This window comes from Manis pentadactyla, chromosome 15 (assembly GCF_030020395.1).
Source record: "Manis pentadactyla isolate mManPen7 chromosome 15, mManPen7.hap1, whole genome shotgun sequence".
NCBI classification, from domain to species: Eukaryota; Metazoa; Chordata; class Mammalia; order Pholidota; family Manidae; genus Manis; species Manis pentadactyla.
The window spans coordinates 5,408,960-5,421,910 of NC_080033.1; the positions used below are offsets into that span (position 1 = coordinate 5,408,960).

The 12,951-nt window shown below is 39.0% G+C and overlaps 1 long non-coding RNA gene across 1 annotated transcript; it reads left to right on the forward strand.

Annotated features, from left to right (window-relative positions):
• The first annotated feature begins 2,725 nt into the window (after window positions 1-2,725).
• Window positions 2,726-9,487, forward strand: LOC130680915 (uncharacterized). The gene is made up of 3 exons (XR_008993948.1): window positions 2,726-3,857; window positions 7,939-8,053; window positions 9,380-9,487. It is a non-coding gene; the product is annotated as an uncharacterized LOC130680915 (long non-coding RNA).
• Window positions 9,488-12,951: the final 3,464 nt, after the last annotated feature.

A 12,951-nucleotide genomic window follows, 5' to 3' on the forward strand; every position in this document is an offset into this window, starting at 1 on the left:
CAAGAAGCATTTTATATGTCTAATTTTAGGACAGTAGGTATTTAATAGTGTCTTTATTAATTTGTTTATTAGCAGTCATTAAGTGATGTTTATGATGAATTTCTAAACATGAAGATAGAAATTAAATAAAAAATTAGGGGTAATGTGACCTTAACACAAACTTCAGCTTTCGTGTTTGTGTCTCTCAGTTTGTGCACGAGGACATCAACTAATGCTGCCCTTAAATTAGCCTTTCTCTGCGAAACTGCTGCTCGGGCAGCTGCTGCACTGGGCAGAGGCGGCGGGGTGATTAGCACTGTGGTCATGACCTTGAGAGCCTTGGCTGAGGCAGTGCCCAGCCTCTACCTGAGGGCAGCTGCCGCAGCGTCCTTGCTCAGAGAGGTGCCCCTCCTGAGCGTGCGCCCTCAGCCCTGCCCCTCCCCCCTTCGTCCTTTCTCCTTCCCCGATACTCTCCTCAGGAGGACTGAAAGCAAACATAAAAGTGCTGTTTGTCATTATTATGTGGGTGTTGGAATGGTGAATATTTTCTTCCTTCTGCTGTCATGTCTGTGTCGAGATTGTTGTATGGATTTGTGTTAACATCCAGAAATGTACTTAAACACTCTCTGGCTAGATTGGCTGTGGTCTTGAGCAGGACATTCTCTGTGCCTCTTATTATCTCTAGAGGCTTTTTCAGCTAAGTGAATTGTTTTTACTTAGGGGTATGTAGTGTTTAAGTTCGTGGTGGGACGTACATCCTTGTAAGCGCTTTAGGTTGCCTTCTCTTTTTAAAAGCTAGCATTTCTTTAACGGTACTTGAGCTTCTCTGTTTCTTTTTCTCTTGTCTTCTAGAAATAGTTAACCTTTGACTTGGGCTATGGATTATTACTATAAGATTAGGGTGAAAAGAAAAACAGGAGGTGATGATGGTAGAGGATCAGATGTGTTGGCAGCTGGGATGGCAGGGTAGGGAAGACCCTTAGGGTGTGGGGTCGTGTTTGAGAGCATTAAGGAGACAGCGTCCTTCTCAGAGACCCTGTTGGCGCGCACTGTAGTTTGTTTATGACCCTCCACTGTCTTGTATGTCTAGTTCAGCTTGAGAAATGCAACTTGGAATGAATCATTCCTGTGGTTTAGATTCTCCTTTCCTTAGTATGATCTTCTGGCTTAGAGACAAATGGCTCATAAAAATTCCTATAGATAGGAAGGGTGGATCTTTACTTTTCCTTTGGACCTTGACACTTCTGTAACAAATTGAGCTAAAACAAAAAAAGAACAGGTTTGCCAATTTCCCCTCAGATTTAGGAATGTATGTGCTACATTGTCTCGTCCCACACTGTTCACCACAGAAGTCTTTGCAGTTTTATTTGTGACACTTTTTTTTTTTTTTGGTCTGTAACCTTCTGTCTCAACAGATCTTTGATTAGAGCTATCATTTACTTAATCAATTTTTTAAGCTACCCCTTTTTCTTAAATTTTTTGACTTGGATTTCTTCCTATTATATTTTCTGCTTTGGAGATACAGTGTGATGGGTGTGATTAGTGAGAACAGGGGCATGGTATAATTTAGCTCCTTTGAGACTTTTAGGCAATCTAGTTATTCTGTTACTCGGGAAAGGCAGGTAAAATGATGGGATTAAGTGCACAGGCCTGTGAGTTTAAACCTGGCCCAAGTCCTGTCTCTGTTCTTTAGTGGTATTTGCTATTCCTTTAGTACCATCTGTAACTTTGGGCAAGTTTCTTAACCTCTCTGGGCCTCAGGGTTTTTTTTAAGCATAATAATACACTCCCCACTGCCTCATGGTTGGAAGGACTAAATGAAATAATTCATACATTCACCAAGTATTTATTAAGCACCTACTATTTGCCAGGCATTGTGTTAGGCAGTGGAATATGGGGGTGAACAATATAGACGGGGTCCCTGTTCTCTTGAAGCTTACATCCTAGTGTGGGGGAGCCAATCGACATACTGTATATAAACAATAAAAAATACCAGGTAGTGATAAATATCTGTAGAGAAGGATTCAGAGAAAATCTTCCTGAGAACATTTCTTTATGCTGAATGACAAAGGGAGCCAGGCATTCAAGGATCTGGACTGGGCAGGAAAAGCCTATTTCAAGCTGGGGGCACAGTTGTGTACAAAAGCCTTTAAGGCAAGAAAGAGTTGAGCATGTTCCTCAAACAGATCAAAACTGCAGGAGGTGGCAGGTGAGAATAATCTGGGATAAAGTCAGAGGTAGAGCTGGGGTGCAGATTGTGTATGCAAACCAGGGTAAGAAGGCTGAATTTTATTTTAGGTGCAGTGGGAAGCTTTTGGAGGTTTTTAAGCAGAGAAGTGACAAGATCTGACATACTATTCTCCTATTTCTTAAGGAGATGAAAAAGGGTTTTGGCCATCTTGAATACATATCCTTTTAAGGATGAAGCCTTACCTACTTAAAATGTTCATAAGTTTTAGTTGCATATTTAAAAATCACAGTATAAAATGGAGTTCAGACAGTCCCTGATTTCTGATGGTTCAGTTTAGGATTATTTGATTTGAGGATGTGGGAAAACCCGGGCTAGCAGTGTACGTGCAGTGCCCTCCCGATGCTGGGTGAGCAGCACCCCCAGGTGGCAGGGTGAGCATGGGGGTAAACAACCGGCACGCTCACAGCCACTCTGGCGCACACAGCCATTCTGTTTTTCACTTTTAGTAGAGGATTCAATAAATTACATGAGGTATTCAACACTTTATTATCAAAATCAAATAGGCTTTGTGCTAGATGAGTTTTCCCGACTGCAGGCCGGTGTGAACGTTCTGAGCACATGTCAGGAAGGCGAGGCTGAGCGCTCAGGTGTGGGGGGTGAGGTGTATTTTCAATTGATGATGGGTTTAATGGATGTAACCACCTTCTAAATTGAGGGGATCGTAATTTAAAAGTACAGCTTTATCCCCTTACATTTTAGGAAACAGTTATTTTCACATTCCTCGTGTCCCAAGCCTCGGTGTCTGTGATCACCAGGATTATTTTCCGAGTCATCATCTGGTTTTCAGAATATATGTGTGCATTTACGTTTGTTTGGGGTAGTGCTTTTGGGTTCTGAGTGCGATACTATCACTGGACATTTTATTCCAAGCCACAAATGTAGCATTACGTAGCATTAGGTATATTGAGCATCGTGTTGGTATTCATTTTTAATCTTGAGGGGGTTACTCAAACCAAGAGAATGTGGTGAGTTTAGTAAAGTAATACATGGTATTTGGGTTTTGGTTTAATTCCTTTTTAATTAAATTGCAGAACTATCCTGGGGACTAAAAGCCTTTTGTCATATGCTTGCACGAACCTATTGTAACTTCTTATGGGTTTGGGTGACTTTTCTAGTTTACCGTAATTATTTTCATGTTTCAAGGATACCATTTCTGCTTACCTTCCTTAGTAAACTGAATGTTTCAACTTATACTTGTTCCTTATATAGCAGAAAGGAAAGGAGAATTTCTCAGAGATTGCTAATGTGACTAAATATTTTGGGTTCAAGTCAGTTTTTATGTTTTTCAATTAGAGGTTATTTAAGTCTCACATGACAAATGATTGCCTGGTACTTGAATAAGATTGTTCATTCTAAGTGGCAGAAAACTTAACATATTTTGTGGATTTTTCTTAAAGGTTATTTAAGTAGGCAATACTTCTGTGTTCCAATAAAATATTAGCATGGTAATGAAGGTTAGTATGGTATTAAGTGTAGCTGTGCTTTCACTATGAATTAACTTACCACCTTATTTTTCTTTTTTGACAGAGCAAATTCGACTAAAGAATATCAGAAAAGTATATGGAAGATGTATGTGGTGTCGTTTATGGTTATTAAAACCCCAGCCAAATATTATTCCTACTGTAAAGTAAGTAGTTGGTTTTAATAAAAAATCATAATGTTTACGCTTAGCTGTGTATCATATAAAATAGATACATGATGAGTAAAACGTGACTGTGAAGAAATTGCAGCTTAGTAGGGGTAAAGTGGGGTTTGTGAGATTGAGAGCTGTCTGAACACAGTGGCTCTGAAGTTCATAGAAGGCGTGCTTACTTCTGAATCGGGGAGCGAGGGGAGAAAGAGAAGTTGGAATTTGAAGATGACCCTGTGCATTGTGTGCCGTGATTTTGAATTTTGTCTTAAAGATTATGGGGGAATCTTTAAAAGGTTGTCCAAAGCAGACAGGTGCCATGGTCAAGTTCTCAGTTGACGGTGACAGTCAGTTTATCGAGCGCATGGGCTGTGTGCCAGGCACTGTGCCAGGGCTTGTGTTCGTCTCATGAGTTTTAGGTCAGCCTCCAGGTAGGTGCTTTTGCTTTTTCTCAAATGAGGAAGGTGAGACTAAGGAGATGAGGTGACTTGGCCAGGACCCTGCAGCTAGAAGTGGTGGGAGGGGCCTCGCCACCCTGTATTGTGGCGGCCGCACCTGCTCAGACAGGCCGCGGGCCTGTTCACAGTGGGCCTGCTTGGTTTTGTGAGGCTGTGGGATGTGTTGGTCTGGAGCCTGGGCTTTGGACCTTCGCCCTCGGGCATCCGTTCCGAGGTAATAGGTGAAAGTGCTGGCAGGTGAGAGCCGCCCCTCTCAGAGGGCTGCGTGCTGGGAGCCGCGGGCACCTCTGGGCGGTAGGAGAGGGGCAGACCTAGCAGAGGAAATAGTGAAAGTAGGCCCATGTATTTTTTAATCTTGGTTTAAATGATGATGGTTGTTTTCAGCATATCTGTGTAACTTTAAATAGTTTTTCTTTGTAAGATTTGACTTTGCCTGGCTTTGTTCCTTTATAGAGAGAGGGATCTTAGCTTTAGTGTTAAGGGTTCTTTAATGATGTGAAACTAGAAGGCTAAAAATTCGTGTTTTCAGGAGTAGTTTCATGTTCACTGTTTGTTTTTTGATATCATTTTAAATCAGACTTTTCTGAGGCTCCACAGCCAATTTTTTGCCACCCAATCTCTTCTGTTTTGGCTTTGGTCAACACTGTGTGGGTATCTGAGCCTTAGTTTTCAAGAAAATCCCAACTCTGGGACGTTCTCCTCAGTGATTAGTGTACTGATTTATTTAAATAGGAGTACAGATCAAAGATGTTTACGGAAGAATTAAATAGATCCGGCAGCAATTTAGATAAGGTCAGAAACCATCAAAAAACCTTTTTGCTACTTAACCCTGAAGCCTTCTTTCAAAATTAAGCTGTCATTGTGTAATGCTCTGATTGCTGGAAGTTGCTTCCAAAATGACTTTTAAAGTATTTTAAAGAAAAAACCCACTAGACTTCATAAATTAATTACTAAAGCTACACGTGGGGAAAACACCTTTTCAGAGAAGCTAAATATGATGGAAGAGAACGGGGCACAGAGCGCGATGTGCGGCCCGCTCTGTCTCCACCTTTGCTGCGGCTCTCGGGGTGCGGCGCGGTCTCCCTGCTGTGGGAAGTCGGGCGTGAGCCTCCCCTCTCCATTCGTTGCCTGGGAGAGCCAGGTGCTGCCTCTCCTGGCGGTCGTGTATCCTAGGCATGTTGCTCCCTCTCTTCTACCCTTACTTGCTTTCAAATCTTGCGTTAGTGGTTTTCGATTTCACCGTGTATCTGTTTTCTGAGCCATGTTAGCCTTTTGGGAGAGTTGGCAAAACAAAGTGCAGTTACTAATTCATGTGGGGATAAAGTATATTTTCAAGTGTTCTTTAGCATATTGAGGGTCTTAACAAACTTTGGGTTTAAGTTAAAATTACTGTTTTAAATTATTAGTCATTGAGTAAGTATTGTGTGAACACTGAGTCACAAATAGACACGGTTCAACATCTTAGTCTTGGAGGGTCCTGGCAAGTAAGCAGTAATGGTAGAGTGTTTAGGAAGGGCTGGGCGGGGGAAGTCAGGAGCAGAGGAGGGCTCCCGGCCGCGACTCCCGACGGAGCAGGCTTCCCTAAGGAAAGGAGGGCCCGTCTGAGATTTGGGGGAGAGCTGCACCGAACAGCTAATACAAACTGATTGTTTGCTGTCTGTGAGACACCGTCTAGGTGCTTTTCATACCTGATCCCACTAACTTCTCACACGTGCCTTGGAAATTGGAAACGGTTATAAAAGGCTACGTAACTTGCCAAGATCTCTCAGTTCTTAAGTGGGGAAAGCTGGGATTTGATCCCAGGTAGCTTTGTTACAGAGCCTAGGGTCTTGGCTAACTCTCCCTAGTCGGCCAGGTCAAAGCGGGAGTGTTCCAGGGGCCCTGTCTTGGCCTTTGGGCGTATAGGTAGTGTGGAGCGCAGCTTACCGCATTTCGTCCTTAATAAGGTTTAGAGCATTGTTTTGGCCAGATGGAAAGAAAAGTGCATGTGAGTGCCTACTGTGTAGAAGCCGCTGTGAGTTGGTTAAAACCGAGGAAGACCCTTTCCACTTGCTCGAGGAGCCGGCGGCGAGTCAGAAGAGGAAGGTCCTGTCTGTGCTGCTTGGCTGTAACCACGGCCTCCCCACTCACCGTCTTGGCGAGGGTTAAGAATTGCTTCTTGGAGGGTGGATAATTTGAATTGAATTGAAAGCTGAGTAGAGTTTGGATAGTCAGAGATGGGATTCTGGGTAGAAGGATCCAAGATGCCGAAGCATGATGGTGGGAAAGCTTAGGGGACTTTGGGACCGGGACTGATTTTGTTTGAAAAATCAGGGTGATAAAGGTCAGCAGGTAGGTTGAAGTGGATGCTGGAGGCTCATTCCAAATAACCGTGTTTAAGTTAGGTTCCTATCAGGAGAGTTTATAAACACATGGAACGTTTTCATTGTCTTTGAAAACAGGGCATTCCACAGTTCTGTTTGATTAGGCCTCCTGTGGTTCATTTTATGTCTTTGTTAAACAAATTGTAATACAAAGGGTATAAAAAAATTATTTCATCACTTAAAGATATTTACCTTGTATATATGTATTTATAATAAACTTTTTTAGCTACATACATACAGCTTTGAAAACGGTTTTACCTTCTTTTAATTTAGGAATACAAGGTAGATAATATTCCACAGCAAATATTATTTTAGTGGCTAGATAGTATTTTACTGTATGGATGTACTATTCATTTATTTGTCCAGTAATTTATTGATGGGCATTTGTGTATGTGTGTTCTCTGCTATTTTCTATTATCTGTGACTACCCTTTTATATTTTATGTACTTAGTTCTAGTTTATTTCCTTCTCAGTTTCTTGAAGTGGAGTAGATTGATGGTGAAAAGGGTCTGTACCTATTTTGGGCTTTTGATACCTTATTGTCAGATACTCTTCAGAGTGAAGGATGTGTGGGTTACTTTCTCTTTAGTCTCTCCAACACTGGTAGTATCAGTCTTTTAAATATTTTTACTAAGCAGAACATACTGGAGAGAAGACATTTTTTTTCAAACTATGTGCTCTTTTAGATCTTTTTTTAACCTGTTGTACACATCTTTATCTATCAGCTAAAAAATGTTCCATTATGTGGCTTTATCTTAGTTCATTTAATTCGTTCCCTATAAATGGGCATTTAGGTCATTTACAAAGTTTTGCTATTATAAAGAAGGCTATTTATTTACCTTTTTACAGTTGACCCATTATTTTCTGTAGGTTATCTTGCTGAAAGTGTAATTTCAAGATCAAGAGCAATTCTTTTTTACATTAAATGGTTTACTGAATAGTTAGAGTTAATATATTTTGATGTGATAGGTCTAATAAGTTGAATTAACTTCTTTAATAAAATTCTGCAGATAGTAACTAAGAAAATATTACACACAAGGCACTGTCCAGATTGTAGAGAATTCAGAGGTGGAAAAGACGCTGTCCTTGGCATGGCGGCTCCCAGCTCAGGGGCCTCAGGATTCGGGTCAGTAGCGTAGTGCTATGGGACTACCTTAGGTAGTTTTATGCCTCGGTCTTGTGTATTGTCTTTAGACCCCTAAAGGGAAACCATGCAGATGTAGTTATTCAATTTTCACTTATCTTTTTCCTTAACAGGAAAATAGTTCTGCTTGCAGGGTGGGCGTTGTTCTTATTCTTTGCATACAAAGTTTCCAAAACAGACCGAGAATACCAAGAATACAATCCTTATGAAGTATTAAATTTGGTTCCCGTAAGTAGTATTTTTATATAATGCTCACTAGTTTATTGATCCCATGAAAATAATATAGGTCCACATCCCAAAAGAAAGTGGACTGGGCCTAAAGAAATCAGACTTTGGTCAGTTAAATTTTTTTATTAAAATAAGGTATCCATTCCATTATTATTCTAATGTATATATATATTATTTTTAAGCTACAGATGTTGATTGCCATCCTATTATAAGGACTGGATTGTAATTAATTGCTAGAATGTAAGAATATTTAAAGATGAGATGAGAAGTTAGTATATTTTTAAAAGATATATAAGGTGGTTTAATGCAAAGTTTAAAACCAGCAGGTGTGTTTATGTTAGTGGTGTGGCAGATCTCACAAGCCTGCGTCAGTTGGCACCCAGGGTGTGGTGCGTCTCTCTGTCTCATGGAGAGCGGGTGTTACTGTCCTTCGGGTTAACCTTGGCTGTGCCTCTTAGGTGATTTCTTGCTTGAACTTGATTGATCCCAATAGAAAATTAGTCTTTTAGGCATATTAGTGGAAAGTTAGAAATGAAATGAATGCTAGGGATCATCTCCTTTTCTTCCAGTGGAGAAAATGAGGCCTGGAAAATTTGTGTCTTGTCTGCAGTCCATAACTCTTTAGTAGCCAGCCTGAATCTAGTGTTCTTTCCATATTTTCCCCAAACCACTTTCTTTTACTTATAGTCTGTGCACAGTAGATGGCTTTACAGAGATACATAGTAGGAGTGTATTTATCTCTAGCTGATTGCAGATCATCTGATTTTTCTTATTGTGATCATGGTCATCAAGAGATTTTTTTAAGATTAAAATGTTTTGGGGATTTAATGCCATAAAAAATCAATATGAAAAATATAATAATAGAAACTGAGTCTAATTAGGAAACAATTAAGGTAAACTTAATAAATGTTTACTTAATATTAAAATATTGACAAGCAGATGAAACCACATATTCTTCAGATTATTTCTTAGAAAGGAAGTTAACCTTTGATTTGAGGGTTTTTTTAGCCAGGCTTCATTTACCATTGTCATTCTTTGATATTTAAACATCATTATACTTTATTTAAATATAGCATTTTTATAGTTTAACCCTCAATCGTCAGTGCCTAGTGTACTGCACAGCACATAGTAGGTATGGGGCAAAACAAGTATATTTTTATTAAAAAGTACATAGGGTGAAATTTTGGGGACAAAATATATAGAATGAAAACTTGATTTTCTCTTCCTGAAAATACTGAATAGTTCATATTTTAAGTTCAAAATTGGATGGATTATGTTTTGATTGCATTGTGCTTATTTTTACTGAAATAAAGCTTTCCCTCTCAGGGAGCAACAGTAGCAGAAATCAAGAAACAGTATCGTTTGTTGTCACTTAAATACCATCCGGATAAAGGAGGTGATGAGGTTCTGTTCATGAGGATAGCAAAGCTTATGCGGCGCGAGTATCGTAGGGCCCCTTATATCTTTCTAAGAATGGTAAAGATAGTTTTCTATTTAAATAAGATTCTTCAGGACTCAGAATAGCTACATCAGTGCACAGCTCTTAGGTTAAATTTAAGAGTAAAACAGACAAGAAGTCTGTTTTTTGAGGACTTAATGTAGAATTCTGTGAGCTATTTTAATAGAATACTCAGACACAAAGTGGCACATGAGTGACAGAAATTTGGGAAATACTGTCATACTCGTTTTTGTGCTTAGTGAGAATATATTGCCCAGGTCTTCCTCTGCCTCTTTGCTGTGGATTGCTTGTCATCCATGTGCATATGACTCTGTGACCGAGCGGTGCCTCCGGGAGCTTCCGAGGTGTGGACCGTGTGGTCCCTTCTGCACAGCAGCTGCCTTGCAGGTGCTGCCCTTCATCAGCGTCTCCTTCCCCCTTCCCTGCGTGTCCCCTCGGGCATTCACTCTGCTCACGCAGTGTCGCAGCGCCTTAGCTGCTGTCTTCAGGTAATTTAGAATTAAAGGATCCCAGAGGAAGTCAGATAACCAAGATTCTTTTTTAATTAGTAGTTTTAATTTTAGTGCATTTTGTGCAGCTGTTTTTCACTCCTCAGTCTGTAGGTATTGTAACATTTTCAAGTTCATGATTTTGTTCTCAGGTTACTGGAAATCTGACTCTTTATTGGTATGGTCTTCATTCTAAAAGGTACAGAAGAATAATATATGACCTTTTGGTTTTAACTCACTTATATGATCAGTGTATAGAATCTTTTATATGTGAAATGTTGTAAATAATTGATGGTCTGTCAGACAAATGTGAAAGTAAAATGATGATGGGATGCAGAACTTTGAGATCTTAACAATTTGTACAAGTGTAACTAGATTAGATTAAAGTGTACATTTTACTAAATGTAAGTTCTGAGTGATTGAATTGAGAGTCCCATCTTATGTATAACTCTAGCAGCCTAAGTATAACTCAGACAATCTTTCAAATGCAGTTAAAGACTTTGATCTATAGTTTTTAAGCATTTTCTTTTGTTAGGATATTTTCTCATTGTAATAAACAAGGAGGGTTATTCCGATTTTTCCATAACAGATTCTAGCTTAAAGAAAGGAGGTCTGCTTATTTTTGAGGAGTTGGACCAACTACTAAATTTTCTGGTTCGTTCTTTTGGATATAGTTGGGATTTAATTCTCAGGTATAAAACCCATCTTTAAGCTACTTTGTAACAAGTGGGCAGCATAGATGTTAGCTTAAAGCTATTTTAATTTTTAAAAAGTGTGTTTTTGTGAGTTCCTACACATGAGTATGAAACTTAGCTCTACATAGTCAATTCAGGATCACTCACATATAATTTAGTGAAAGCATTCTCTAGATCAAGATTTATAATCTGAGATTCCCTGATATTGTACAGAATTTATATGTATTTATAAATGTGCATTTTTTTCCAGGGTAAAAGGGACACAGATTTTATTAGTTTTGTGATTCAGCTGCAAAGTTAGGAGCTGTAATCATGTTTAGGAAACTTTATACTCATTGGATTTTTAGTAATTATGTTAGCATCATTAGTCCTGTTTAAATCTATTATACATGAATTATGCTAAAATTACATACTTTTTAAGTACTTTACATCTTAGGAATGGCATACTGAAACACTACTAAAAATAAAAATCCAGTTGCGTTCTCACACTGACTTTTAAAGGGTTGATGATTCCTTTGACTTGCTTGAGGATCCAGCATGGTGCCTGTCACACAGCAGTTGTACAAGTCAGTTAAATGGATGATGTTCCAATATAGACGTTAAAAAAGCACTGAAAGAAAATTACAATGTACAATAACTTGTGCAGTTAAATGTAATCAGGGTGTGTGTAGGTTGAAAAATCAAGTGCTCCTAGGATGTGAGCTGTGCTTTATTTTGCAGAATCTGAGGGCACGTTATAGAAAACAGTAGTTTATTGTGCTGTGATCATCAGAAGCCAAAAGGGAACAGATAATTGTTTTTTGGGGAACAGAATCTGATTAGAAGCCAGAGTATTGAGAAAAATAATAACTAAAGCTCTGGATGTGTGGACAACTGGACAGGGAAACAGGGCAAAATTTTTTGAGGAACATCCCTCTCTTAGCAGAAAAGAATCTTAGCACCTCTTCTTATTAACTTGCAGTCTTTAATGGTGCTTTTCATTGGCTCCTGTATTTTATTGTAGCCTTGGGTCAAATAGTATAAATGGAGTGACGGTTATATAAGGACTACGATGTACTTATTTTCATAAATAAGCAAATCAATAAGTTTAAGAATATTTTCCAATCATTGAACGTTTTTGCTGTTTTATAAGAGTACTTGTGCATTCTCTCTTTCAACTTGGCACATTGTTGAACAGAAGCTGTATTGTATCCTAAGTGCATATGTTTTAGGAAATGCAAATATGGTTAAAATTAGATTTGGACATAATATAATCTCTGCCAGTTAGTCTGCAAGAATGCCTTCCTTACTGTATTATTGTGTGTGGTTTTTTTTTTTTTTTGGTGTGTCTACCCTGTCTCCTTAACAACATGATAAAGTTTCTGAAGGAGTTGTAATTTTCTTTCAATGTTTTTTTAACATCTATACTGGAACCAGGAATAAAACCACTCTCATTCTGTGCCTTGAGCCTCTGCCCCACAACTCCCACTTCCCAGATCAGGTGTTTAAAAAGTCACTGTCACTTTTATATTGTCTGGGTGAGGAAGATGTTGCTGTAGCAGGTATTTTATGAATCCTGTTGGCAGTTGTCTTGGGAGAAAATTGTGATTTCAGCATAATGCAAATGACCTTTTCCACAGTAGTGGAGTTTTAACAGGTGTTCTTCATTTTTTTCTTTGAGAATGTGATGGGCAATTTTAGAGGGATTATTATTATTCATTATGTTTTAAGTTTACATTTAAAAAATAGGTATGTATCATTAGCTAAGTATAAATATGCTCACTGAAGAGATTTTGGAAAATACATACACATATAAGAAGAAGAGTCACCTAAAATCCCTGCCTGCTCAGAAAATGGAGTGGCTTTCCGAGTTCCATCCGGCTTGAGCTGGTGAAACCTGAGAACCCGTGGGCCAGTCGGGAGTGTGTGTAAAGGCTCAGTAGGTTGCATTTTCTGGTAATGCAGAATTCCTGGCTCCCCCTTCCTCTTTTTTTCTGATTTCAGAGAGGCTTTTCTTGGTTCTCTGAAATTAATATCTTTAAGAAATGAATTGGTTGGTTAATGGAGTTTGTATATATGAATGTTATTTATTAGATGTCCCTTTCTAATTTTGCAACTGTGTTCTCTTGATGCTAGCTTAACTGATGAAGAGTCCCAGAAAAACTGGGAAGAGTTTGGGAATCCAGACGGACCTCAAGGGGTGGTAAATGATGATTTTAAAATACTGGGGATATGGTATATACTGAAAATACTAATGAGATTGAAAAGAATATTTTT